Raw genomic sequence first — 16,123 nt, 5'->3', positions numbered from 1 at the left:
CTATCGAGGCTGTTATTAGACCAATTAACCTATTTATCAATCAAGTATTCCATTAACGAAAATCAGCGCCAAAATCATGCCCCGATTGAGGATCGAACTCAAGACCTTTAGATTATGAGACTGACGCGCTACCTACTGCGCTATCGAGGCTGTTGTCAGAACATGTCACCTCTTTATAAATAAAGTATTCTATTAACGAAAATCAGCGCCAAAATCATGCCCCGAGTGAGGATCGAACTCACGACCTTCAGATTATGAGACTGACGCGCTACCTACTGCGCTATCGAGGCTGTTATTAGAACATGTCACATCTTTATCAACCAAGTATTCTATTAACGAAAATCAGCGCCAAAAACACGCCCCGAGTGAGGATCGAACTCAAGACCTTCAGATTATGAGACTGACGCGCTACCTACTGCGCTATCGAGGCTGTTGTCAGAACATGTCACCTCTTTATGAATCAAGTATTCTATTAACGAAAATCCGCGCCAAAATCATGCCCCGAGTGAGTATCGAACTCACGACCTTCAGATTATGAGACTGACGCGCTACCGACTGCGCTATCGAGGCTGTTATTAGACCAATTAACCTATTTATCAATCAAGTATTCCATTAACGAAAATCAGCGCCAAAATCATGCCCCGAGTGAGGATCGAACTCAAGACCATTAGATTATGAGACTGACGAGCTACCTACTGCGCTACCGAGGCTGTTATTAGAACATGTCAACTCTCTATCAATCAAGTATTCTATTAACGAAAATCAGCGCCAAAATCTTGCCCCGAGTGAGGATCGAACTCACGACCTTCAGATTATGAGACTGACGCGCTACCTACTGCGCTATGGAGGCTGTTATTAGAACATGTCACCTCTTTATCAACCAAGTATTCTATTAACGAAAATCAGCGCCAAAATCACGAAACGAGTGAGGATCGAACTCACGACCTTCAAATTATGAGACTGACGCGCTACCTACTGCGCTATCGAGGTTGTTGTCAGAACATGTCACCTCTTTATGAATCAAGTATTCCATTAACGAAAATCAGCGCCAAAATCATGCCCCGAGTGAGGATCGAACTCAAGACCTTTAGATTATGAGACTGACGCGCTACCTACTGCGCTATCGAGGCTGTTATTAGAAGATGTCACCTCTTTATCAATCAAGTATTCTATTAACGAAAATCAGCGACAAAATCTTGCCCCGAGTGAGGATCGAACTCACGACCTTCAGATTATGAGACTGACGCGCTACCTACTGCGCTACCGAGGCTGTTATTAGAACATGTCAACTCTTTATCAATCAAGTATTCTATTAACGAAAATCAGCGCCAAAATCATGCCCCGAGTGAGGATAGAACTCACGACCTTCGGATTATGAGACTGACGCGCTACCTACTGCGCTATCGAGGCTGTTATTAGGCCAATTAACCTATTTATCAATCAAGTATTCCATTAACGAAAATCAGCGCGAAAATCATGCCCCGAGTGAGGATCGAACTCAAGACCTTTAGATTATGAGACTGACGCGCTACCTACTGCGCTATCGAGGCTGTTATTAGAACATGTCACCTCTTTATCAACCAAGTATTCTATTAACGAAAATCAGCGCCAAAATCATGCCCCGAGTGAGGATCGAACTCACGACCTTCAGATTATGAGACTGACGCGATACCGACTGCGCTATCGAGGCTGTTATTAGAGCAATTAACCTATTTATCAATCAAGTATTCCATTAACGAAAATCAGCGCCAAAATCATGCCCCGAGTGAGGATCGAACTCAAGACCTTTAGATTATGAGACTGACGCGCTACCTACTGCGCTATCGAGGCTGTTATTAGAAGATGTCACCTCTTTATCAATCAAGTATTCTATTAACGAAAATCAGCGACAAAATCTTGCCCCGAGTGAGGATCGAACTCACGACCTTCAGATTATGAGACTGACGCGCTACCTACTGCGCTATCGAGGCTGTTATTAGAAGATGTCACCTCTTTATCAACCAAGTATTCTATTAACGAAAATCAGCGCCAAAATCACGCCCCGAGTGAGGATAGAACTCACGACCTTCGGACTATGAGACTGACGCGCTACCTACTGCGCTATCGAGGCTGTTATTAGACCAATTAACCTATTTATCAATCAAGTATTCCATTAACGAAAATCAGCGCCAAAATCATGCCCCGAGTGAGGATCGAACTCAAGACCTTTAGATTATGAGACTGACGCGCTACCTACTGCGCTATCGAGGCTGTTGTCAGAACATGTCACCTCTTTATAAATAAAGTATTCTATTAACGAAAATCAGCGCCAAAATCATGCCCCGAGTGAGGATCGAACTCACGACCTTCATATTATGAGACTGACGCGCTACCTACTGCGCTATCGAGGCTGTTATTAGAACATGTCACATCTTTATCAACCAAGTATTCTATTAACGAAAATCAGCGCCAAAAACACGCCCCGAGTGAGGATCGAACTCAAGACCTTCAGATTATGAGACTGACGCGCTACCTACTGCGCTATCGAGGCTGTTGTCAGAACATGTCACCTCTTTATGAATCAAGTATTCTATTAACGAAAATCAGCGCCAAAATCATGCCCCGAGTGAGGATCGAACTCACGACCTTCAGATTACGAGACTGACGCGATACCGACTGCGCTATCGAGGCTGTTATTAGACCAATTAACCTATTTATCAATCAAGTATTCCATTAACGAAAATCAGCGCCAAAATCATGCCCCGAGTGAGGATCGAACTCAAGACCTTTAGATTATGAGACTGACGCGCTACCTACTGCGCTATCGAGGCTGTTATTAGAAGATGTCAACTCTTTATCAATCAAGTATTCTATTAACGAAAATCAGCGACAAAATCTTGCCCCGAGTGAGGATCGAACTCACGACCTTCAGATTATGAGACTGACGCGCTACCTACTGCGCTATCGAGGCTGTTATTAGAAGATGTCACCTCTTTATCAACCAAGTATTCTATTAACGAAAATCAGCGCCAAAATCACGCCCCGAGTGAGGATAGAACTCACGACCTTCGGACTATGAGACTGACGCGCTACCTACTGCGCTATCGAGGCTGTTATTAGACCAATTAACCTATTTATCAATCAAGTATTCCATTAACGAAAATCAGCGCCAAAATCATGCCCCGATTGAGGATCGAACTCAAGACCTTTAGATTATGAGACTGACGCGCTACCTACTGCGCTATCGAGGCTGTTGTCAGAACATGTCACCTCTTTATAAATAAAGTATTCTATTAACGAAAATCAGCGCCAAAATCATGCCCCGAGTGAGGATCGAACTCACGACCTTCAGATTATGAGACTGACGCGCTACCTACTGCGCTATCGAGGCTGTTATTAGAACATGTCACATCTTTATCAACCAAGTATTCTATTAACGAAAATCAGCGCCAAAAACACGCCCCGAGTGAGGATCGAACTCAAGACCTTCAGATTATGAGACTGACGCGCTACCTACTGCGCTATCGAGGCTGTTGTCAGAACATGTCACCTCTTTATGAATCAAGTATTCTATTAACGAAAATCCGCGCCAAAATCATGCCCCGAGTGAGTATCGAACTCACGACCTTCAGATTATGAGACTGACGCGCTACCGACTGCGCTATCGAGGCTGTTATTAGACCAATTAACCTATTTATCAATCAAGTATTCCATTAACGAAAATCAGCGCCAAAATCATGCCCCGAGTGAGGATCGAACTCAAGACCATTAGATTATGAGACTGACGAGCTACCTACTGCGCTACCGAGGCTGTTATTAGAACATGTCAACTCTCTATCAATCAAGTATTCTATTAACGAAAATCAGCGCCAAAATCTTGCCCCGAGTGAGGATCGAACTCACGACCTTCAGATTATGAGACTGACGCGCTACCTACTGCGCTATGGAGGCTGTTATTAGAACATGTCACCTCTTTATCAACCAAGTATTCTATTAACGAAAATCAGCGCCAAAATCACGAAACGAGTGAGGATCGAACTCACGACCTTCAAATTATGAGACTGACGCGCTACCTACTGCGCTATCGAGGTTGTTGTCAGAACATGTCACCTCTTTATGAATCAAGTATTCTATTAACGAAAATCAGCGCCAAAATCATGCCCCGAGTGAGGATCAAACTCACGACCTTCAGATTATGAGACTGACGCGCTACCGACTGCGCTATCGAGGCTGTTATTAGATCAATAAACCTATTTATCAATCAAGTATTCCATTAAGGAAAATCAGCGCCAAAAAGTGGCCCCGAGTGAGGATCGAACTCACGACCTTCAGATTATGAGACTGACGCGCTACCTACTGCGCTACCGAGGCTGTTATTAGAACATGTCAACTCTTTATCAATCAAGTATTCTATTAACGAAAATCAGCGCCAAAATCATGCCCCGAGTGAGGATAGAACTCACGACCTTCGGATTATGAGACTGACGCGCTACCTACTGCGCTATCGAGGCTGTTATTAGGCCAATTAACCTATTTATCAATCAAGTATTCCATTAACGAAAATCAGCGCGAAAATCATGCCCCGAGTGAGGATCGAACTCAAGACCTTTAGATTATGAGACTGACGCGCTACCTACTGCGCTATCGAGGCTGTTATTAGAACATGTCACCTCTTTATCAACCAAGTATTCTATTAACGAAAATCAGCGCCAAAATCATGCCCCGAGTGATTATCGAACTCACGACCTTCAGATTATGAGACTGACGCGATACCGACTGCGCTATCGAGGCTGTTATTAGAGCAATTAACCTATTTATCAATCAAGTATTCCATTAACGAAAATCAGCGCCAAAATCATGCCCCGAGTGAGGATCGAACTCAAGACCTTTAGATTATGAGACTGACGCGCTACCTACTGCGCTATCGAGGCTGTTATTAGAAGATGTCACCTCTTTATCAATCAAGTATTCTATTAACGAAAATCAGCGACAAAATCTTGCCCCGAGTGAGGATCGAACTCACGACCTTCAGATTATGAGACTGACGCGCTACCTACTGCGCTATCGAGGCTGTTATTAGAAGATGTCACCTCTTTATCAACCAAGTATTCTATTAACGAAAATCAGCGCCAAAATCACGCCCCGAGTGAGGATAGAACTCACGACCTTCGGACTATGAGACTGACGCGCTACCTACTGCGCTATCGAGGCTGTTATTAGACCAATTAACCTATTTATCAATCAAGTATTCCATTAACGAAAATCAGCGCCAAAATCATGCCCCGAGTGAGGATCGAACTCAAGACCTTTAGATTATGAGACTGACGCGCTACCTACTGCGCTATCGAGGCTGTTGTCAGAACATGTCACCTCTTTATAAATAAAGTATTCTATTAACGAAAATCAGCGCCAAAATCATGCCCCGAGTGAGGATCGAACTCACGACCTTCATATTATGAGACTGACGCGCTACCTACTGCGCTATCGAGGCTGTTATTAGAACATGTCACATCTTTATCAACCAAGTATTCTATTAACGAAAATCAGCGCCAAAAACACGCCCCGAGTGAGGATCGAACTCAAGACCTTCAGATTATGAGACTGACGCGCTACCTACTGCGCTATCGAGGCTGTTGTCAGAACATGTCACCTCTTTATGAATCAAGTATTCTATTAACGAAAATCCGCGCCAAAATCATGCCCCGAGTGAGTATCGAACTCACGACCTTCAGATTATGAGACTGACGCGCTACCGACTGCGCTATCGAGGCTGTTATTAGACCAATTAACCTATTTATCAATCAAGTATTCCATTAACGAAAATCAGCGCCAAAATCATGCCCCGAGTGAGGATCGAACTCAAGACCATTAGATTATGAGACTGACGAGCTACCTACTGCGCTACCGAGGCTGTTATTAGAACATGTCAACTCTCTATCAATCAAGTATTCTATTAACGAAAATCAGCGCCAAAATCTTGCCCCGAGTGAGGATCGAACTCACGACCTTCAGATTATGAGACTGACGCGCTACCTACTGCGCTATGGAGGCTGTTATTAGAACATGTCACCTCTTTATCAACCAAGTATTCTATTAACGAAAATCAGCGCCAAAATCACGAAACGAGTGAGGATCGAACTCACGACCTTCAAATTATGAGACTGACGCGCTACCTACTGCGCTATCGAGGTTGTTGTCAGAACATGTCACCTCTTTATGAATCAAGTATTCTATTAACGAAAATCAGCGCCAAAATCATGCCCCGAGTGAGGATCAAACTCACGACCTTCAGATTATGAGACTGACGCGCTACCGACTGCGCTATCGAGGCTGTTATTAGATCAATAAACCTATTTATCAATCAAGTATTCCATTAAGGAAAATCAGCGCCAAAAAGTGGCCCCGAGTGAGGATCGAACTCACGACCTTCAGATTATGAGACTGACGCGCTACCTACTGCGCTACCGAGGCTGTTATTAGAACATGTCAACTCTTTATCAATCAAGTATTCTATTAACGAAAATCAGCGCCAAAATCATGCCCCGAGTGAGGATAGAACTCACGACCTTCGGATTATGAGACTGACGCGCTACCTACTGCGCTATCGAGGCTGTTATTAGGCCAATTAACCTATTTATCAATCAAGTATTCCATTAACGAAAATCAGCGCGAAAATCATGCCCCGAGTGAGGATCGAACTCAAGACCTTTAGATTATGAGACTGACGCGCTACCTACTGCGCTATCGAGGCTGTTATTAGAACATGTCACCTCTTTATCAACCAAGTATTCTATTAACGAAAATCAGCGCCAAAATCATGCCCCGAGTGAGGATCGAACTCACGACCTTCAGATTATGAGACTGACGCGATACCGACTGCGCTATCGAGGCTGTTATTAGAGCAATTAACCTATTTATCAATCAAGTATTCCATTAACGAAAATCAGCGCCAAAATCATGCCCCGAGTGAGGATCGAACTCACGACCTTCAGATTATGAGACTGACGCGCTACCTACTGCGCTATCGAGGCTGTTGTCAGAACATGTCACCTCTTTATAAACAAAGTATTCTATTAACGAAAATCAGCGCCAAAATCATGCCCCGAGTGAGGATCGAACTCACGACCTTCAGGTTATGAGACTGACGCGCTACCTACTGCGCTACCGAGGCTGTTATTAGAACATGCCAACTCTTTATCAATCAAGTATTCTATTAACGAAAATCAGCGCCAAAATCATGCCCCGAGTGAGGATCGAACTCACGACCTTCAGATTATGAGACTGACGCGATACCGACTGCGCTATCGAGGCTGTCATTAGACCAATTAACCTATTTATCAATCAAGTGTTCCATTAACGAAAATCAGCGCCAAAATCATGCCCCGAGTGAGGATCGAACTCAAGACCTTTAGATTATGAGACTGACGCGCTACCTACTGCGCTATCGAGGCTGTTATTAGAAGATGTCACCTCTTTATCAATCAAGTATTCTATTAACGAAAATCAGCGACAAAATCTTGCCCCGAGTGAGGATCGAACTCACGACCTTCAGATTATGAGACTGACGCGCTACCTACTGCGCTATCGAGGCTGTTATTAGAAGATGTCACCTCTTTATCAACCAAGTATTCTATTAACGAAAATCAGCGCCAAAATCACGCCCCGAGTGAGGATAGAACTCACGACCTTCGGACTATGAGACTGACGCGCTACCTACTGCGCTATCGAGGCTGTTATTAGAACAATTAACCTATTTATCAATCAAGTATTCCATTAACGAAAATCAGCGCCAAAATCATGCCCCGAGTGAGGATCGAACTCAAGACCTTTAGATTATGAGACTGACGCGCTACCTACTGCGCTATCGAGGCTGTTGTCAGAACATGTCACCTCTTTATAAATAAAGTATTCTATTAACGAAAATCAGCGCCAAAATCATGCCCCGAGTGAGGATCGAACTCACGACCTTCAGATTATGAGACTGACGCGCTACCTACTGCGCTATCGAGGCTGTTATTAGAACATGTCACATCTTTATCAACCAAGTATTCTATTAACGAAAATCAGCGCCAAAAACACGCCCCGAGTGAGGATCGAACTCAAGACCTTCAGATTATGAGACTGACGCGCTACCTACTGCGCTATCGAGGCTGTTGTCAGAACATGTCACCTCTTTATGAATCAAGTATTCTATTAACGAAAATCAGCGCCAAAATCATGCCCCGAGTGAGGATCGAACTCACGACCTTCAGATTATGAGACTGACGCGCTACCGACTGCGCTATCGAGGCTGTTATTAGACCAATTAACCTATTTATCAATCAAGTATTCCATTAACGAAAATCAGCGCCAAAATCATGCCCCGAGTGAGGATCGAACTCAAGACCTTTAGATTATGAGACTGACGCGCTACCTACTGCGCTACCGAGGCTGTTATTAGAACATGTCAACTCTCTATCAATCAAGTATTCTATTAACGAAAATCAGCGACAAAATCTTGCCCCGAGTGAGGATCGAACTCACGACCTTCAGATTATGAGACTGACGCGCTACCTACTGCGCTATCGAGGCTGTTGTCAGAACATGTCACCTCTTTATAAACAAAGTATTCTATTAACGAAAATCAGCGCCAAAATCATGCCCCGAGTGAGGATCGAACTCACGACCTTCAGGTTATGAGACTGACGCGCTACCTACTGCGCTACCGAGGCTGTTATTAGAACATGCCAACTCTTTATCAATCAAGTATTCTATTAACGAAAATCAGCGCCAAAATCATGCCCCGAGTGAGGATCGAAATCACGACCTTCAGATTATGAGACTGACGCGCTACCGACTGCGCTATCGAGGCTGTTATTAGACCAATTAACCTATTTATCAATAAAGTATTCCATTAACGAAAATCAGCGCCAAAATCATGCCCCGAGTGAGGATCGAACTCAAGACCTTTAGATTATGAGACTGACGCGCTACCTACTGCGCTACCGAGGCTGTTATTACAACATGTCAACTCTCTATCAATCAAGTATTCTATTAACGAAAATCAGCGACAAAATCTTGCCCCGAGTGAGGATCGAACTCACGACCTTCAGATTATGAGACTGACGCGCTACCTACTGCGCTATTGAGGCTGTTATTAGAAGATGTCACCTCTTTATCAACCAAGTATTCTATTAACGAAAATCAGCGCCGAAATCACGCCCCGAGTGAGGATCGAACTCACGACCTTCAGATAATGAGACTGACGCGCTACCTACTGCGCTATCGAGGCTGTTGTCAGAACATGTCACCTCTTTATGAATCAAGTATTCTATTAACGAAAATCCGCGCCAAAATCATGCCCCGAGTGAGTATCGAACTCACGACCTTCAGATTATGAGACTGACGCGCTACCGACTGCGCTATCGAGGCTGTTATTAGACCAATTAACCTATTTATCAATAAAGTATTCCATTAACGAAAATCAGCGCCAAAATCATGCCCCGAGTGAGGATCGAACTCAAGACCGTTAGATTATGAGACTGACGCGCTACCTACTGCGCTACCGAGGCTGTTATTAGAACATGTCAACTCTCTATCAATCAAGTATTCTATTAACGAAAATCAGCGACAAAATCTTGCCCCGAGTGAGGATCGAACTCACGACCTTCAGATTATGAGACTGACGCGCTACCTACTGCGCTATTGAGGCTGTTATTAGAAGATGTCACCTCTTTATCAACCAAGTATTCTATTAACGAAAATCAGCGCCGAAATCACGCCCCGAGTGAGGATCGAACTCACGACCTTCAGATTATGAGACTGACGCGCTACCTACTGCGCTATCGAGGCTGTTGTCAGAACATGTCACCTTTTTATGAATCAAGTATTCTATTAACGAAAATCAGCGCCAAAATCACGCCCCGACTGAGGATCGAACTCACGACCTTCAGATAATGAGACTGACGCGCTACCTACTGCGCTATCGAGGCTGTTGTCAGAACATGTCACCTCTTTATGAATCAAGTATTCTATTAACGAAAATCCGCGCCAAAATCATGCCCCGAGTGAGTATCGAACTCACGACCTTCAGATTATGAGACTGACGCGCTACCGACTGCGCTATCGAGGCTGTTATTAGACCAATTAACCTATTTATCAATCAAGTATTCCATTAACGAAAATCAGCGCCAAAATCATGCCCCGAGTGAGGATCGAACTCAAGACCATTAGATTATGAGACTGACGAGCTACCTACTGCGCTACCGAGGCTGTTATTAGAACATGTCAACTCTCTATCAATCAAGTATTCTATTAACGAAAATCAGCGCCAAAATCTTGCCCCGAGTGAGGATCGAACTCACGACCTTCAGATTATGAGACTGACGCGCTACCTACTGCGCTATGGAGGCTGTTATTAGAACATGTCACCTCTTTATCAACCAAGTATTCTATTAACGAAAATCAGCGCCAAAATCACGACCCGAGTGAGGATCGAACTCACGACCTTCAAATTATGAGACTGACGCGCTACCTACTGCGCTATCGAGGTTGTTGTCAGAACATGTCACCTCTTTATGAATCAAGTATTCTATTAACGAAAATCAGCGCCAAAATCATGCCCCGAGTGAGGATCAAACTCACGACCTTCAGATTATGAGACTGACGCGCTACCGACTGCGCTATCGAGGCTGTTATTAGATCAATAAACCTATTTATCAATCAAGTATTCCATTAAGGAAAATCAGCGCCAAAAAGTGGCCCCGAGTGAGGATCGAACTCACGACCTTCAGATTATGAGACTGACGCGCTACCTACTGCGCTACCGAGGCTGTTATTAGAACATGTCAACTCTTTATCAATCAAGTATTCTATTAACGAAAATCAGCGCCAAAATCATGCCCCGAGTGAGGATAGAACTCACGACCTTCGGATTATGAGACTGACGCGCTACCTACTGCGCTATCGAGGCTGTTATTAGGCCAATTAACCTATTTATCAATCAAGTATTCCATTAACGAAAATCAGCGCCAAAATCATGCCACGAGTGAGGATCGAACTCAAGACCTTTAGATTACGAGACTGACGCGCTACCTACTGCGCTATCGAGGCTGTTATTAGAACATGTCACCTCTTTATCAACCAAGTATTCTATTAAAGAAAATCAGCGCCAAAATCATGCCCCGAGTGAGGATCGAACTCACGACCTTCAGATTATGAGACTGACGCGATACCGACTGCGCTATCGAGGCTGTTATTAGACCAATTAACCTATTTATCAATCAAGTATTCCATTAACGAAAATCAGCGCCAAAATCATGCCCCGAGTGAGGATCGAACTCAAGACCTTTAGATTATGAGACTGACGCGCTACCTACTGCGCTATCGAGGCTGTTATTAGAAGATGTCACCTCTTTATCAATCAAGTATTCTATTAACGAAAATCAGCGACAAAATCTTGCCCCGAGTGAGGATCGAACTCACGACCTTCAGATTATGAGACTGACGCGTTACCTACTGCGCTATCGAGGCTGTTATTAGAAGATGTCACCTCTTTATCAACCAAGTATTCTATTAACGAAAATCAGCGCCAAAATCACGCCCCGAGTGAGGATAGAACTCACGACCTTCGGACTATGAGACTGACGCGCTACCTACTGCGCTATCGAGGCTGTTATTAGACCAATTAACCTATTTATCAATCAAGTATTCCATTAACGAAAATCAGCGCCAAAATCATGCCCCGAGTGAGGATCGAACTCAAGACCTTTAGATTATGAGACTGACGCGCTACCTACTGCGCTATCGAGGCTGTTGTCAGAGCATGTCACCTCTTTATAAATAAAGTATTCTATTAACGAAAATCAGCGCCAAAATCATGCCCCGAGTGAGGATCGAACTCACGACCTTCAGATTATGAGACTGACGCGCTACCTACTGCGCTATCGAGGCTGTTATTAGAACATGTCACATCTTTATCAACCAAGTATTCTATTAACGAAAATCAGCGCCAAAAACACGCCCCGAGTGAGGATCGAACTCACGACCTTCAGATTATGAGACTGACGCGCTACCTACTGCGCTATCGAGGCTGTTATCAGAACATGTCACCTCTTTATGAATCAAGTATTCTATTAACGAAAATCAGCGCCAAAATCATGGCCCGAGTGAGGATCGAACTCACGACCTTCAGATTATGAGACTGACGCGCTACCGAATGCGCTATCGAGGCTGTTATTAGACCAATTAACCTATTTATCAATCAAGTATTCCATTAACGAAAATCAGCGCCAAAATCATGCCCCGAGTGAGGATCGAACTCAAGACCTTTAGATTATGAGACTGACGCGCTACCTACTGCGCTACCGAGGCTGTTATTAGAACATGTCAACTCTCTATCAATCAAGTATTCTATTAACGAAAATCAGCGACAAAATCTTGCCCCGAGTGAGGATCGAACTCACGACCTTCAGATTATGAGACTGACGCGCTACCTACTGCGCTATCGAGGCTGTTGTCAGAACATGTCACCTCTTTATAAACAAAGTATTCTATTAACGAAAATCAGCGCCAAAATCATGCCCCGAGTGAGGATCGAACTCACGACCTTCAGATTATGAGACTGACGCGATACCGACTGCGCTATCGAGGCTGTTATTAGACCAATTAACCTATTTATCAATCAAGTATTCCATTAACGAAAATCAGCGCCAAAATCATGCCCCGAGTGAGGATCGAACTCAAGACCTTTAGATTATGAGACTGACGCGCTACCTACTGCGCTATCGAGGCTGTTATTAGAAGATGTCACCTCTTTATCAATCAAGTATTCTATTAACGAAAATCAGCGACAAAATCTTGCCCCGAGTGAGGATCGAACTCACGACCTTCAGATTATGAGACTGACGCGTTACCTACTGCGCTATCGAGGCTGTTATTAGAAGATGTCACCTCTTTATCAACCAAGTATTCTATTAACGAAAATCAGCGCCAAAATCACGCCCCGAGTGAGGATAGAACTCACGACCTTCGGACTATGAGACTGACGCGCTACCTACTGCGCTATCGAGGCTGTTATTAGACCAATTAACCTATTTATCAATCAAGTATTCCATTAACGAAATTCAGCGCCAAAATCATGCCCCGAGTGAGGATCGAACTCAAGACCTTTAGATTATGAGACTGACGCGCTACCTACTGCGCTATCGAGGCTGTTGTCAGAGCATGTCACCTCTTTATAAATAAAGTATTCTATTAACGAAAATCAGCGCCAAAATCATGCCCCGAGTGAGGATCAAACTCACGACCTTCAGATTATGAGACTGACGCGCTACCGACTGCGCTATCGAGGCTGTTATTAGATCAATAAACCTATTTATCAATCAAGTATTCCATTAAGGAAAATCAGCGCCAAAAAGTGGCCCCGAGTGAGGATCGAACTCACGACCTTCAGATTATGAGACTGACGCGCTACCTACTGCGCTACCGAGGCTGTTATTAGAACATGTCAACTCTTTATCAATCAAGTATTCTATTAACGAAAATCAGCGCCAAAATCATGCCCCGAGTGAGGATAGAACTCACGACCTTCGGATTATGAGACTGACGCGCTACCTACTGCGCTATCGAGGCTGTTATTAGGCCAATTAACCTATTTATCAATCAAGTATTCCATTAACGAAAATCAGCGCCAAAATCATGCCACGAGTGAGGATCGAACTCAAGACCTTTAGATTACGAGACTGACGCGCTACCTACTGCGCTATCGAGGCTGTTATTAGAACATGTCACCTCTTTATCAACCAAGTATTCTATTAAAGAAAATCAGCGCCAAAATCATGCCCCGAGTGAGGATCGAACTCACGACCTTCAGATTATGAGACTGACGCGATACCGACTGCGCTATCGAGGCTGTTATTAGACCAATTAACCTATTTATCAATCAAGTATTCCATTAACGAAAATCAGCGCCAAAATCATGCCCCGAGTGAGGATCGAACTCAAGACCTTTAGATTATGAGACTGACGCGCTACCTACTGCGCTATCGAGGCTGTTATTAGAAGATGTCACCTCTTTATCAATCAAGTATTCTATTAACGAAAATCAGCGACAAAATCTTGCCCCGAGTGAGGATCGAACTCACGACCTTCAGATTATGAGACTGACGCGTTACCTACTGCGCTATCGAGGCTGTTATTAGAAGATGTCACCTCTTTATCAACCAAGTATTCTATTAACGAAAATCAGCGCCAAAATCACGCCCCGAGTGAGGATAGAACTCACGACCTTCGGACTATGAGACTGACGCGCTACCTACTGCGCTATCGAGGCTGTTATTAGACCAATTAACCTATTTATCAATCAAGTATTCCATTAACGAAAATCAGCGCCAAAATCATGCCCCGAGTGAGGATCGAACTCAAGACCTTTAGATTATGAGACTGACGCGCTACCTACTGCGCTATCGAGGCTGTTGTCAGAGCATGTCACCTCTTTATAAATAAAGTATTCTATTAACGAAAATCAGCGCCAAAATCATGCCCCGAGTGAGGATCGAACTCACGACCTTCAGATTATGAGACTGACGCGCTACCTACTGCGCTATCGAGGCTGTTATTAGAACATGTCACATCTTTATCAACCAAGTATTCTATTAACGAAAATCAGCGCCAAAAACACGCCCCGAGTGAGGATCGAACTCACGACCTTCAGATTATGAGACTGACGCGCTACCTACTGCGCTATCGAGGCTGTTATCAGAACATGTCACCTCTTTATGAATCAAGTATTCTATTAACGAAAATCAGCGCCAAAATCATGGCCCGAGTGAGGATCGAACTCACGACCTTCAGATTATGAGACTGACGCGCTACCGAATGCGCTATCGAGGCTGTTATTAGACCAATTAACCTATTTATCAATCAAGTATTCCATTAACGAAAATCAGCGCCAAAATCATGCCCCGAGTGAGGATCGAACTCAAGACCTTTAGATTATGAGACTGACGCGCTACCTACTGCGCTACCGAGGCTGTTATTAGAACATGTCAACTCTCTATCAATCAAGTATTCTATTAACGAAAATCAGCGACAAAATCTTGCCCCGAGTGAGGATCGAACTCACGACCTTCAGATTATGAGACTGACGCGCTACCTACTGCGCTATCGAGGCTGTTGTCAGAACATGTCACCTCTTTATAAACAAAGTATTCTATTAACGAAAATCAGCGCCAAAATCATGCCCCGAGTGAGGATCGAACTCACGACCTTCAGATTATGAGACTGACGCGATACCGACTGCGCTATCGAGGCTGTTATTAGACCAATTAACCTATTTATCAATCAAGTATTCCATTAACGAAAATCAGCGCCAAAATCATGCCCCGAGTGAGGATCGAACTCAAGACCTTTAGATTATGAGACTGACGCGCTACCTACTGCGCTATCGAGGCTGTTATTAGAAGATGTCACCTCTTTATCAATCAAGTATTCTATTAACGAAAATCAGCGACAAAATCTTGCCCCGAGTGAGGATCGAACTCACGACCTTCAGATTATGAGACTGACGCGTTACCTACTGCGCTATCGAGGCTGTTATTAGAAGATGTCACCTCTTTATCAACCAAGTATTCTATTAACGAAAATCAGCGCCAAAATCACGCCCCGAGTGAGGATAGAACTCACGACCTTCGGACTATGAGACTGACGCGCTACCTACTGCGCTATCGAGGCTGTTATTAGACCAATTAACCTATTTATCAATCAAGTATTCCATTAACGAAATTCAGCGCCAAAATCATGCCCCGAGTGAGGATCGAACTCAAGACCTTTAGATTATGAGACTGACGCGCTACCTACTGCGCTATCGAGGCTGTTGTCAGAGCATGTCACCTCTTTATAAATAAAGTATTCTATTAACGAAAATCAGCGCCAAAATCATGCCCCGAGTGAGGATCGAACTCACGACCTTCAGATTATGAGACTGACGCGCTACCTACTGCGCTATCGAGGCTGTTATTAGAACATGTCACATCTTTATCAACCAAGTATTCTATTAACGAAAATCAGCGCCAAAAACACGCCCCGAGTGAGGATCGAACTCACGACCTTCAGATTATGAGACTGACGCGCTACCTACTGCGCTATCGAGGCTGTTATCAGTACA

At 44.0% G+C, this 16,123-nt stretch overlaps 99 non-coding genes across 99 annotated transcripts; all 99 read right to left on the bottom strand.

Moving 5' to 3' along the window:
- Positions 1 to 77: 77 nt before the first annotated feature.
- On the bottom strand, positions 78 to 150 carry TRNAM-CAU (transfer RNA methionine (anticodon CAU)). Its single transcript has one exon. It is a non-coding gene; the product is annotated as a tRNA-Met (tRNA).
- A 67-nt stretch (positions 151 to 217) lies between these two features.
- On the bottom strand, positions 218 to 290 carry TRNAM-CAU (transfer RNA methionine (anticodon CAU)). The gene has a single exon. It is a non-coding gene; the product is annotated as a tRNA-Met (tRNA).
- Positions 291 to 357: 67 nt separating this feature from the next.
- Positions 358 to 430, bottom strand: TRNAM-CAU (transfer RNA methionine (anticodon CAU)). The gene has a single exon. It is a non-coding gene; the product is annotated as a tRNA-Met (tRNA).
- A 67-nt stretch (positions 431 to 497) lies between these two features.
- Positions 498 to 570, bottom strand: TRNAM-CAU (transfer RNA methionine (anticodon CAU)). The gene has a single exon. It is a non-coding gene; the product is annotated as a tRNA-Met (tRNA).
- Positions 571 to 777: 207 nt separating this feature from the next.
- TRNAM-CAU (transfer RNA methionine (anticodon CAU)) lies at positions 778 to 850 on the bottom strand. Its single transcript has one exon. It is a non-coding gene; the product is annotated as a tRNA-Met (tRNA).
- A 207-nt stretch (positions 851 to 1,057) lies between these two features.
- Positions 1,058 to 1,130, bottom strand: TRNAM-CAU (transfer RNA methionine (anticodon CAU)). The gene has a single exon. It is a non-coding gene; the product is annotated as a tRNA-Met (tRNA).
- Positions 1,131 to 1,197: 67 nt separating this feature from the next.
- On the bottom strand, positions 1,198 to 1,270 carry TRNAM-CAU (transfer RNA methionine (anticodon CAU)). The gene has a single exon. It is a non-coding gene; the product is annotated as a tRNA-Met (tRNA).
- A 67-nt stretch (positions 1,271 to 1,337) lies between these two features.
- TRNAM-CAU (transfer RNA methionine (anticodon CAU)) lies at positions 1,338 to 1,410 on the bottom strand. Its single transcript has one exon. It is a non-coding gene; the product is annotated as a tRNA-Met (tRNA).
- Positions 1,411 to 1,477: 67 nt separating this feature from the next.
- TRNAM-CAU (transfer RNA methionine (anticodon CAU)) lies at positions 1,478 to 1,550 on the bottom strand. Its single transcript has one exon. It is a non-coding gene; the product is annotated as a tRNA-Met (tRNA).
- Positions 1,551 to 1,617: 67 nt separating this feature from the next.
- On the bottom strand, positions 1,618 to 1,690 carry TRNAM-CAU (transfer RNA methionine (anticodon CAU)). Its single transcript has one exon. It is a non-coding gene; the product is annotated as a tRNA-Met (tRNA).
- A 67-nt stretch (positions 1,691 to 1,757) lies between these two features.
- On the bottom strand, positions 1,758 to 1,830 carry TRNAM-CAU (transfer RNA methionine (anticodon CAU)). The gene has a single exon. It is a non-coding gene; the product is annotated as a tRNA-Met (tRNA).
- A 67-nt stretch (positions 1,831 to 1,897) lies between these two features.
- TRNAM-CAU (transfer RNA methionine (anticodon CAU)) lies at positions 1,898 to 1,970 on the bottom strand. Its single transcript has one exon. It is a non-coding gene; the product is annotated as a tRNA-Met (tRNA).
- Positions 1,971 to 2,177: 207 nt separating this feature from the next.
- TRNAM-CAU (transfer RNA methionine (anticodon CAU)) lies at positions 2,178 to 2,250 on the bottom strand. The gene has a single exon. It is a non-coding gene; the product is annotated as a tRNA-Met (tRNA).
- A 67-nt stretch (positions 2,251 to 2,317) lies between these two features.
- On the bottom strand, positions 2,318 to 2,390 carry TRNAM-CAU (transfer RNA methionine (anticodon CAU)). Its single transcript has one exon. It is a non-coding gene; the product is annotated as a tRNA-Met (tRNA).
- A 67-nt stretch (positions 2,391 to 2,457) lies between these two features.
- On the bottom strand, positions 2,458 to 2,530 carry TRNAM-CAU (transfer RNA methionine (anticodon CAU)). Its single transcript has one exon. It is a non-coding gene; the product is annotated as a tRNA-Met (tRNA).
- Positions 2,531 to 2,597: 67 nt separating this feature from the next.
- On the bottom strand, positions 2,598 to 2,670 carry TRNAT-CGU (transfer RNA threonine (anticodon CGU)). Its single transcript has one exon. It is a non-coding gene; the product is annotated as a tRNA-Thr (tRNA).
- Positions 2,671 to 2,737: 67 nt separating this feature from the next.
- Positions 2,738 to 2,810, bottom strand: TRNAM-CAU (transfer RNA methionine (anticodon CAU)). The gene has a single exon. It is a non-coding gene; the product is annotated as a tRNA-Met (tRNA).
- Positions 2,811 to 2,877: 67 nt separating this feature from the next.
- TRNAM-CAU (transfer RNA methionine (anticodon CAU)) lies at positions 2,878 to 2,950 on the bottom strand. Its single transcript has one exon. It is a non-coding gene; the product is annotated as a tRNA-Met (tRNA).
- A 207-nt stretch (positions 2,951 to 3,157) lies between these two features.
- TRNAM-CAU (transfer RNA methionine (anticodon CAU)) lies at positions 3,158 to 3,230 on the bottom strand. Its single transcript has one exon. It is a non-coding gene; the product is annotated as a tRNA-Met (tRNA).
- A 67-nt stretch (positions 3,231 to 3,297) lies between these two features.
- On the bottom strand, positions 3,298 to 3,370 carry TRNAM-CAU (transfer RNA methionine (anticodon CAU)). Its single transcript has one exon. It is a non-coding gene; the product is annotated as a tRNA-Met (tRNA).
- A 67-nt stretch (positions 3,371 to 3,437) lies between these two features.
- On the bottom strand, positions 3,438 to 3,510 carry TRNAM-CAU (transfer RNA methionine (anticodon CAU)). The gene has a single exon. It is a non-coding gene; the product is annotated as a tRNA-Met (tRNA).
- Positions 3,511 to 3,577: 67 nt separating this feature from the next.
- On the bottom strand, positions 3,578 to 3,650 carry TRNAM-CAU (transfer RNA methionine (anticodon CAU)). The gene has a single exon. It is a non-coding gene; the product is annotated as a tRNA-Met (tRNA).
- A 207-nt stretch (positions 3,651 to 3,857) lies between these two features.
- TRNAM-CAU (transfer RNA methionine (anticodon CAU)) lies at positions 3,858 to 3,930 on the bottom strand. The gene has a single exon. It is a non-coding gene; the product is annotated as a tRNA-Met (tRNA).
- A 207-nt stretch (positions 3,931 to 4,137) lies between these two features.
- Positions 4,138 to 4,210, bottom strand: TRNAM-CAU (transfer RNA methionine (anticodon CAU)). The gene has a single exon. It is a non-coding gene; the product is annotated as a tRNA-Met (tRNA).
- A 67-nt stretch (positions 4,211 to 4,277) lies between these two features.
- Positions 4,278 to 4,350, bottom strand: TRNAM-CAU (transfer RNA methionine (anticodon CAU)). Its single transcript has one exon. It is a non-coding gene; the product is annotated as a tRNA-Met (tRNA).
- Positions 4,351 to 4,417: 67 nt separating this feature from the next.
- Positions 4,418 to 4,490, bottom strand: TRNAM-CAU (transfer RNA methionine (anticodon CAU)). The gene has a single exon. It is a non-coding gene; the product is annotated as a tRNA-Met (tRNA).
- Positions 4,491 to 4,557: 67 nt separating this feature from the next.
- Positions 4,558 to 4,630, bottom strand: TRNAM-CAU (transfer RNA methionine (anticodon CAU)). Its single transcript has one exon. It is a non-coding gene; the product is annotated as a tRNA-Met (tRNA).
- Positions 4,631 to 4,697: 67 nt separating this feature from the next.
- TRNAM-CAU (transfer RNA methionine (anticodon CAU)) lies at positions 4,698 to 4,770 on the bottom strand. The gene has a single exon. It is a non-coding gene; the product is annotated as a tRNA-Met (tRNA).
- Positions 4,771 to 4,837: 67 nt separating this feature from the next.
- On the bottom strand, positions 4,838 to 4,910 carry TRNAM-CAU (transfer RNA methionine (anticodon CAU)). The gene has a single exon. It is a non-coding gene; the product is annotated as a tRNA-Met (tRNA).
- A 67-nt stretch (positions 4,911 to 4,977) lies between these two features.
- On the bottom strand, positions 4,978 to 5,050 carry TRNAM-CAU (transfer RNA methionine (anticodon CAU)). Its single transcript has one exon. It is a non-coding gene; the product is annotated as a tRNA-Met (tRNA).
- A 207-nt stretch (positions 5,051 to 5,257) lies between these two features.
- On the bottom strand, positions 5,258 to 5,330 carry TRNAM-CAU (transfer RNA methionine (anticodon CAU)). The gene has a single exon. It is a non-coding gene; the product is annotated as a tRNA-Met (tRNA).
- A 67-nt stretch (positions 5,331 to 5,397) lies between these two features.
- TRNAM-CAU (transfer RNA methionine (anticodon CAU)) lies at positions 5,398 to 5,470 on the bottom strand. The gene has a single exon. It is a non-coding gene; the product is annotated as a tRNA-Met (tRNA).
- Positions 5,471 to 5,537: 67 nt separating this feature from the next.
- TRNAM-CAU (transfer RNA methionine (anticodon CAU)) lies at positions 5,538 to 5,610 on the bottom strand. The gene has a single exon. It is a non-coding gene; the product is annotated as a tRNA-Met (tRNA).
- Positions 5,611 to 5,677: 67 nt separating this feature from the next.
- TRNAM-CAU (transfer RNA methionine (anticodon CAU)) lies at positions 5,678 to 5,750 on the bottom strand. The gene has a single exon. It is a non-coding gene; the product is annotated as a tRNA-Met (tRNA).
- A 207-nt stretch (positions 5,751 to 5,957) lies between these two features.
- TRNAM-CAU (transfer RNA methionine (anticodon CAU)) lies at positions 5,958 to 6,030 on the bottom strand. Its single transcript has one exon. It is a non-coding gene; the product is annotated as a tRNA-Met (tRNA).
- Positions 6,031 to 6,237: 207 nt separating this feature from the next.
- Positions 6,238 to 6,310, bottom strand: TRNAM-CAU (transfer RNA methionine (anticodon CAU)). The gene has a single exon. It is a non-coding gene; the product is annotated as a tRNA-Met (tRNA).
- Positions 6,311 to 6,377: 67 nt separating this feature from the next.
- On the bottom strand, positions 6,378 to 6,450 carry TRNAM-CAU (transfer RNA methionine (anticodon CAU)). Its single transcript has one exon. It is a non-coding gene; the product is annotated as a tRNA-Met (tRNA).
- Positions 6,451 to 6,517: 67 nt separating this feature from the next.
- Positions 6,518 to 6,590, bottom strand: TRNAM-CAU (transfer RNA methionine (anticodon CAU)). The gene has a single exon. It is a non-coding gene; the product is annotated as a tRNA-Met (tRNA).
- A 67-nt stretch (positions 6,591 to 6,657) lies between these two features.
- Positions 6,658 to 6,730, bottom strand: TRNAM-CAU (transfer RNA methionine (anticodon CAU)). The gene has a single exon. It is a non-coding gene; the product is annotated as a tRNA-Met (tRNA).
- A 67-nt stretch (positions 6,731 to 6,797) lies between these two features.
- Positions 6,798 to 6,870, bottom strand: TRNAM-CAU (transfer RNA methionine (anticodon CAU)). Its single transcript has one exon. It is a non-coding gene; the product is annotated as a tRNA-Met (tRNA).
- A 67-nt stretch (positions 6,871 to 6,937) lies between these two features.
- TRNAM-CAU (transfer RNA methionine (anticodon CAU)) lies at positions 6,938 to 7,010 on the bottom strand. The gene has a single exon. It is a non-coding gene; the product is annotated as a tRNA-Met (tRNA).
- A 67-nt stretch (positions 7,011 to 7,077) lies between these two features.
- Positions 7,078 to 7,150, bottom strand: TRNAM-CAU (transfer RNA methionine (anticodon CAU)). The gene has a single exon. It is a non-coding gene; the product is annotated as a tRNA-Met (tRNA).
- A 67-nt stretch (positions 7,151 to 7,217) lies between these two features.
- Positions 7,218 to 7,290, bottom strand: TRNAM-CAU (transfer RNA methionine (anticodon CAU)). Its single transcript has one exon. It is a non-coding gene; the product is annotated as a tRNA-Met (tRNA).
- Positions 7,291 to 7,357: 67 nt separating this feature from the next.
- On the bottom strand, positions 7,358 to 7,430 carry TRNAM-CAU (transfer RNA methionine (anticodon CAU)). The gene has a single exon. It is a non-coding gene; the product is annotated as a tRNA-Met (tRNA).
- A 67-nt stretch (positions 7,431 to 7,497) lies between these two features.
- On the bottom strand, positions 7,498 to 7,570 carry TRNAM-CAU (transfer RNA methionine (anticodon CAU)). The gene has a single exon. It is a non-coding gene; the product is annotated as a tRNA-Met (tRNA).
- Positions 7,571 to 7,777: 207 nt separating this feature from the next.
- TRNAM-CAU (transfer RNA methionine (anticodon CAU)) lies at positions 7,778 to 7,850 on the bottom strand. The gene has a single exon. It is a non-coding gene; the product is annotated as a tRNA-Met (tRNA).
- Positions 7,851 to 7,917: 67 nt separating this feature from the next.
- Positions 7,918 to 7,990, bottom strand: TRNAM-CAU (transfer RNA methionine (anticodon CAU)). The gene has a single exon. It is a non-coding gene; the product is annotated as a tRNA-Met (tRNA).
- A 67-nt stretch (positions 7,991 to 8,057) lies between these two features.
- On the bottom strand, positions 8,058 to 8,130 carry TRNAM-CAU (transfer RNA methionine (anticodon CAU)). Its single transcript has one exon. It is a non-coding gene; the product is annotated as a tRNA-Met (tRNA).
- A 67-nt stretch (positions 8,131 to 8,197) lies between these two features.
- Positions 8,198 to 8,270, bottom strand: TRNAM-CAU (transfer RNA methionine (anticodon CAU)). The gene has a single exon. It is a non-coding gene; the product is annotated as a tRNA-Met (tRNA).
- Positions 8,271 to 8,337: 67 nt separating this feature from the next.
- TRNAM-CAU (transfer RNA methionine (anticodon CAU)) lies at positions 8,338 to 8,410 on the bottom strand. Its single transcript has one exon. It is a non-coding gene; the product is annotated as a tRNA-Met (tRNA).
- Positions 8,411 to 8,477: 67 nt separating this feature from the next.
- TRNAM-CAU (transfer RNA methionine (anticodon CAU)) lies at positions 8,478 to 8,550 on the bottom strand. The gene has a single exon. It is a non-coding gene; the product is annotated as a tRNA-Met (tRNA).
- Positions 8,551 to 8,617: 67 nt separating this feature from the next.
- TRNAM-CAU (transfer RNA methionine (anticodon CAU)) lies at positions 8,618 to 8,690 on the bottom strand. The gene has a single exon. It is a non-coding gene; the product is annotated as a tRNA-Met (tRNA).
- A 67-nt stretch (positions 8,691 to 8,757) lies between these two features.
- Positions 8,758 to 8,830, bottom strand: TRNAM-CAU (transfer RNA methionine (anticodon CAU)). The gene has a single exon. It is a non-coding gene; the product is annotated as a tRNA-Met (tRNA).
- Positions 8,831 to 8,897: 67 nt separating this feature from the next.
- On the bottom strand, positions 8,898 to 8,970 carry TRNAM-CAU (transfer RNA methionine (anticodon CAU)). The gene has a single exon. It is a non-coding gene; the product is annotated as a tRNA-Met (tRNA).
- A 67-nt stretch (positions 8,971 to 9,037) lies between these two features.
- Positions 9,038 to 9,110, bottom strand: TRNAM-CAU (transfer RNA methionine (anticodon CAU)). The gene has a single exon. It is a non-coding gene; the product is annotated as a tRNA-Met (tRNA).
- Positions 9,111 to 9,177: 67 nt separating this feature from the next.
- On the bottom strand, positions 9,178 to 9,250 carry TRNAM-CAU (transfer RNA methionine (anticodon CAU)). The gene has a single exon. It is a non-coding gene; the product is annotated as a tRNA-Met (tRNA).
- A 67-nt stretch (positions 9,251 to 9,317) lies between these two features.
- Positions 9,318 to 9,390, bottom strand: TRNAM-CAU (transfer RNA methionine (anticodon CAU)). Its single transcript has one exon. It is a non-coding gene; the product is annotated as a tRNA-Met (tRNA).
- A 207-nt stretch (positions 9,391 to 9,597) lies between these two features.
- On the bottom strand, positions 9,598 to 9,670 carry TRNAM-CAU (transfer RNA methionine (anticodon CAU)). Its single transcript has one exon. It is a non-coding gene; the product is annotated as a tRNA-Met (tRNA).
- A 67-nt stretch (positions 9,671 to 9,737) lies between these two features.
- TRNAM-CAU (transfer RNA methionine (anticodon CAU)) lies at positions 9,738 to 9,810 on the bottom strand. Its single transcript has one exon. It is a non-coding gene; the product is annotated as a tRNA-Met (tRNA).
- Positions 9,811 to 9,877: 67 nt separating this feature from the next.
- On the bottom strand, positions 9,878 to 9,950 carry TRNAM-CAU (transfer RNA methionine (anticodon CAU)). The gene has a single exon. It is a non-coding gene; the product is annotated as a tRNA-Met (tRNA).
- A 67-nt stretch (positions 9,951 to 10,017) lies between these two features.
- Positions 10,018 to 10,090, bottom strand: TRNAM-CAU (transfer RNA methionine (anticodon CAU)). The gene has a single exon. It is a non-coding gene; the product is annotated as a tRNA-Met (tRNA).
- A 207-nt stretch (positions 10,091 to 10,297) lies between these two features.
- Positions 10,298 to 10,370, bottom strand: TRNAM-CAU (transfer RNA methionine (anticodon CAU)). Its single transcript has one exon. It is a non-coding gene; the product is annotated as a tRNA-Met (tRNA).
- A 65-nt stretch (positions 10,371 to 10,435) lies between these two features.
- TRNAM-CAU (transfer RNA methionine (anticodon CAU)) lies at positions 10,436 to 10,510 on the bottom strand. The gene has a single exon. It is a non-coding gene; the product is annotated as a tRNA-Met (tRNA).
- A 67-nt stretch (positions 10,511 to 10,577) lies between these two features.
- Positions 10,578 to 10,650, bottom strand: TRNAM-CAU (transfer RNA methionine (anticodon CAU)). The gene has a single exon. It is a non-coding gene; the product is annotated as a tRNA-Met (tRNA).
- A 67-nt stretch (positions 10,651 to 10,717) lies between these two features.
- TRNAM-CAU (transfer RNA methionine (anticodon CAU)) lies at positions 10,718 to 10,790 on the bottom strand. Its single transcript has one exon. It is a non-coding gene; the product is annotated as a tRNA-Met (tRNA).
- Positions 10,791 to 10,857: 67 nt separating this feature from the next.
- On the bottom strand, positions 10,858 to 10,930 carry TRNAM-CAU (transfer RNA methionine (anticodon CAU)). Its single transcript has one exon. It is a non-coding gene; the product is annotated as a tRNA-Met (tRNA).
- Positions 10,931 to 10,997: 67 nt separating this feature from the next.
- TRNAT-CGU (transfer RNA threonine (anticodon CGU)) lies at positions 10,998 to 11,070 on the bottom strand. Its single transcript has one exon. It is a non-coding gene; the product is annotated as a tRNA-Thr (tRNA).
- Positions 11,071 to 11,137: 67 nt separating this feature from the next.
- On the bottom strand, positions 11,138 to 11,210 carry TRNAM-CAU (transfer RNA methionine (anticodon CAU)). The gene has a single exon. It is a non-coding gene; the product is annotated as a tRNA-Met (tRNA).
- Positions 11,211 to 11,277: 67 nt separating this feature from the next.
- Positions 11,278 to 11,350, bottom strand: TRNAM-CAU (transfer RNA methionine (anticodon CAU)). The gene has a single exon. It is a non-coding gene; the product is annotated as a tRNA-Met (tRNA).
- Positions 11,351 to 11,417: 67 nt separating this feature from the next.
- Positions 11,418 to 11,490, bottom strand: TRNAM-CAU (transfer RNA methionine (anticodon CAU)). The gene has a single exon. It is a non-coding gene; the product is annotated as a tRNA-Met (tRNA).
- A 207-nt stretch (positions 11,491 to 11,697) lies between these two features.
- On the bottom strand, positions 11,698 to 11,770 carry TRNAM-CAU (transfer RNA methionine (anticodon CAU)). The gene has a single exon. It is a non-coding gene; the product is annotated as a tRNA-Met (tRNA).
- Positions 11,771 to 11,837: 67 nt separating this feature from the next.
- Positions 11,838 to 11,910, bottom strand: TRNAM-CAU (transfer RNA methionine (anticodon CAU)). The gene has a single exon. It is a non-coding gene; the product is annotated as a tRNA-Met (tRNA).
- A 67-nt stretch (positions 11,911 to 11,977) lies between these two features.
- TRNAM-CAU (transfer RNA methionine (anticodon CAU)) lies at positions 11,978 to 12,050 on the bottom strand. Its single transcript has one exon. It is a non-coding gene; the product is annotated as a tRNA-Met (tRNA).
- Positions 12,051 to 12,117: 67 nt separating this feature from the next.
- On the bottom strand, positions 12,118 to 12,190 carry TRNAM-CAU (transfer RNA methionine (anticodon CAU)). Its single transcript has one exon. It is a non-coding gene; the product is annotated as a tRNA-Met (tRNA).
- A 67-nt stretch (positions 12,191 to 12,257) lies between these two features.
- Positions 12,258 to 12,330, bottom strand: TRNAM-CAU (transfer RNA methionine (anticodon CAU)). The gene has a single exon. It is a non-coding gene; the product is annotated as a tRNA-Met (tRNA).
- Positions 12,331 to 12,397: 67 nt separating this feature from the next.
- On the bottom strand, positions 12,398 to 12,470 carry TRNAM-CAU (transfer RNA methionine (anticodon CAU)). Its single transcript has one exon. It is a non-coding gene; the product is annotated as a tRNA-Met (tRNA).
- A 67-nt stretch (positions 12,471 to 12,537) lies between these two features.
- Positions 12,538 to 12,610, bottom strand: TRNAM-CAU (transfer RNA methionine (anticodon CAU)). The gene has a single exon. It is a non-coding gene; the product is annotated as a tRNA-Met (tRNA).
- Positions 12,611 to 12,677: 67 nt separating this feature from the next.
- TRNAM-CAU (transfer RNA methionine (anticodon CAU)) lies at positions 12,678 to 12,750 on the bottom strand. The gene has a single exon. It is a non-coding gene; the product is annotated as a tRNA-Met (tRNA).
- A 67-nt stretch (positions 12,751 to 12,817) lies between these two features.
- On the bottom strand, positions 12,818 to 12,890 carry TRNAM-CAU (transfer RNA methionine (anticodon CAU)). Its single transcript has one exon. It is a non-coding gene; the product is annotated as a tRNA-Met (tRNA).
- Positions 12,891 to 13,097: 207 nt separating this feature from the next.
- TRNAM-CAU (transfer RNA methionine (anticodon CAU)) lies at positions 13,098 to 13,170 on the bottom strand. Its single transcript has one exon. It is a non-coding gene; the product is annotated as a tRNA-Met (tRNA).
- Positions 13,171 to 13,237: 67 nt separating this feature from the next.
- On the bottom strand, positions 13,238 to 13,310 carry TRNAM-CAU (transfer RNA methionine (anticodon CAU)). The gene has a single exon. It is a non-coding gene; the product is annotated as a tRNA-Met (tRNA).
- A 67-nt stretch (positions 13,311 to 13,377) lies between these two features.
- On the bottom strand, positions 13,378 to 13,450 carry TRNAM-CAU (transfer RNA methionine (anticodon CAU)). The gene has a single exon. It is a non-coding gene; the product is annotated as a tRNA-Met (tRNA).
- Positions 13,451 to 13,517: 67 nt separating this feature from the next.
- Positions 13,518 to 13,590, bottom strand: TRNAM-CAU (transfer RNA methionine (anticodon CAU)). Its single transcript has one exon. It is a non-coding gene; the product is annotated as a tRNA-Met (tRNA).
- A 67-nt stretch (positions 13,591 to 13,657) lies between these two features.
- On the bottom strand, positions 13,658 to 13,730 carry TRNAT-CGU (transfer RNA threonine (anticodon CGU)). The gene has a single exon. It is a non-coding gene; the product is annotated as a tRNA-Thr (tRNA).
- Positions 13,731 to 13,797: 67 nt separating this feature from the next.
- On the bottom strand, positions 13,798 to 13,870 carry TRNAM-CAU (transfer RNA methionine (anticodon CAU)). The gene has a single exon. It is a non-coding gene; the product is annotated as a tRNA-Met (tRNA).
- Positions 13,871 to 13,937: 67 nt separating this feature from the next.
- TRNAM-CAU (transfer RNA methionine (anticodon CAU)) lies at positions 13,938 to 14,010 on the bottom strand. Its single transcript has one exon. It is a non-coding gene; the product is annotated as a tRNA-Met (tRNA).
- A 67-nt stretch (positions 14,011 to 14,077) lies between these two features.
- Positions 14,078 to 14,150, bottom strand: TRNAM-CAU (transfer RNA methionine (anticodon CAU)). The gene has a single exon. It is a non-coding gene; the product is annotated as a tRNA-Met (tRNA).
- A 207-nt stretch (positions 14,151 to 14,357) lies between these two features.
- TRNAM-CAU (transfer RNA methionine (anticodon CAU)) lies at positions 14,358 to 14,430 on the bottom strand. The gene has a single exon. It is a non-coding gene; the product is annotated as a tRNA-Met (tRNA).
- Positions 14,431 to 14,497: 67 nt separating this feature from the next.
- Positions 14,498 to 14,570, bottom strand: TRNAM-CAU (transfer RNA methionine (anticodon CAU)). Its single transcript has one exon. It is a non-coding gene; the product is annotated as a tRNA-Met (tRNA).
- A 67-nt stretch (positions 14,571 to 14,637) lies between these two features.
- On the bottom strand, positions 14,638 to 14,710 carry TRNAM-CAU (transfer RNA methionine (anticodon CAU)). The gene has a single exon. It is a non-coding gene; the product is annotated as a tRNA-Met (tRNA).
- Positions 14,711 to 14,777: 67 nt separating this feature from the next.
- On the bottom strand, positions 14,778 to 14,850 carry TRNAM-CAU (transfer RNA methionine (anticodon CAU)). The gene has a single exon. It is a non-coding gene; the product is annotated as a tRNA-Met (tRNA).
- Positions 14,851 to 14,917: 67 nt separating this feature from the next.
- TRNAM-CAU (transfer RNA methionine (anticodon CAU)) lies at positions 14,918 to 14,990 on the bottom strand. The gene has a single exon. It is a non-coding gene; the product is annotated as a tRNA-Met (tRNA).
- A 67-nt stretch (positions 14,991 to 15,057) lies between these two features.
- On the bottom strand, positions 15,058 to 15,130 carry TRNAM-CAU (transfer RNA methionine (anticodon CAU)). Its single transcript has one exon. It is a non-coding gene; the product is annotated as a tRNA-Met (tRNA).
- Positions 15,131 to 15,197: 67 nt separating this feature from the next.
- On the bottom strand, positions 15,198 to 15,270 carry TRNAM-CAU (transfer RNA methionine (anticodon CAU)). Its single transcript has one exon. It is a non-coding gene; the product is annotated as a tRNA-Met (tRNA).
- Positions 15,271 to 15,337: 67 nt separating this feature from the next.
- TRNAM-CAU (transfer RNA methionine (anticodon CAU)) lies at positions 15,338 to 15,410 on the bottom strand. The gene has a single exon. It is a non-coding gene; the product is annotated as a tRNA-Met (tRNA).
- Positions 15,411 to 15,477: 67 nt separating this feature from the next.
- TRNAM-CAU (transfer RNA methionine (anticodon CAU)) lies at positions 15,478 to 15,550 on the bottom strand. Its single transcript has one exon. It is a non-coding gene; the product is annotated as a tRNA-Met (tRNA).
- Positions 15,551 to 15,757: 207 nt separating this feature from the next.
- TRNAM-CAU (transfer RNA methionine (anticodon CAU)) lies at positions 15,758 to 15,830 on the bottom strand. The gene has a single exon. It is a non-coding gene; the product is annotated as a tRNA-Met (tRNA).
- Positions 15,831 to 15,897: 67 nt separating this feature from the next.
- Positions 15,898 to 15,970, bottom strand: TRNAM-CAU (transfer RNA methionine (anticodon CAU)). Its single transcript has one exon. It is a non-coding gene; the product is annotated as a tRNA-Met (tRNA).
- A 67-nt stretch (positions 15,971 to 16,037) lies between these two features.
- On the bottom strand, positions 16,038 to 16,110 carry TRNAM-CAU (transfer RNA methionine (anticodon CAU)). Its single transcript has one exon. It is a non-coding gene; the product is annotated as a tRNA-Met (tRNA).
- Between the last annotated feature and the right edge of the window lie 13 nt (positions 16,111 to 16,123).

Source organism: Phalangium opilio, unplaced genomic scaffold (assembly GCF_054372755.1).
Source record: "Phalangium opilio isolate 3A_F unplaced genomic scaffold, DU_Popi_V2 ptg000002l_1, whole genome shotgun sequence".
Classification (NCBI taxonomy): Eukaryota; Metazoa; Arthropoda; class Arachnida; order Opiliones; family Phalangiidae; genus Phalangium; species Phalangium opilio.
The sequence above is the reverse complement of the archived record's forward strand: the minus strand, read 5'-3'. Positions and strand labels throughout refer to the sequence as shown.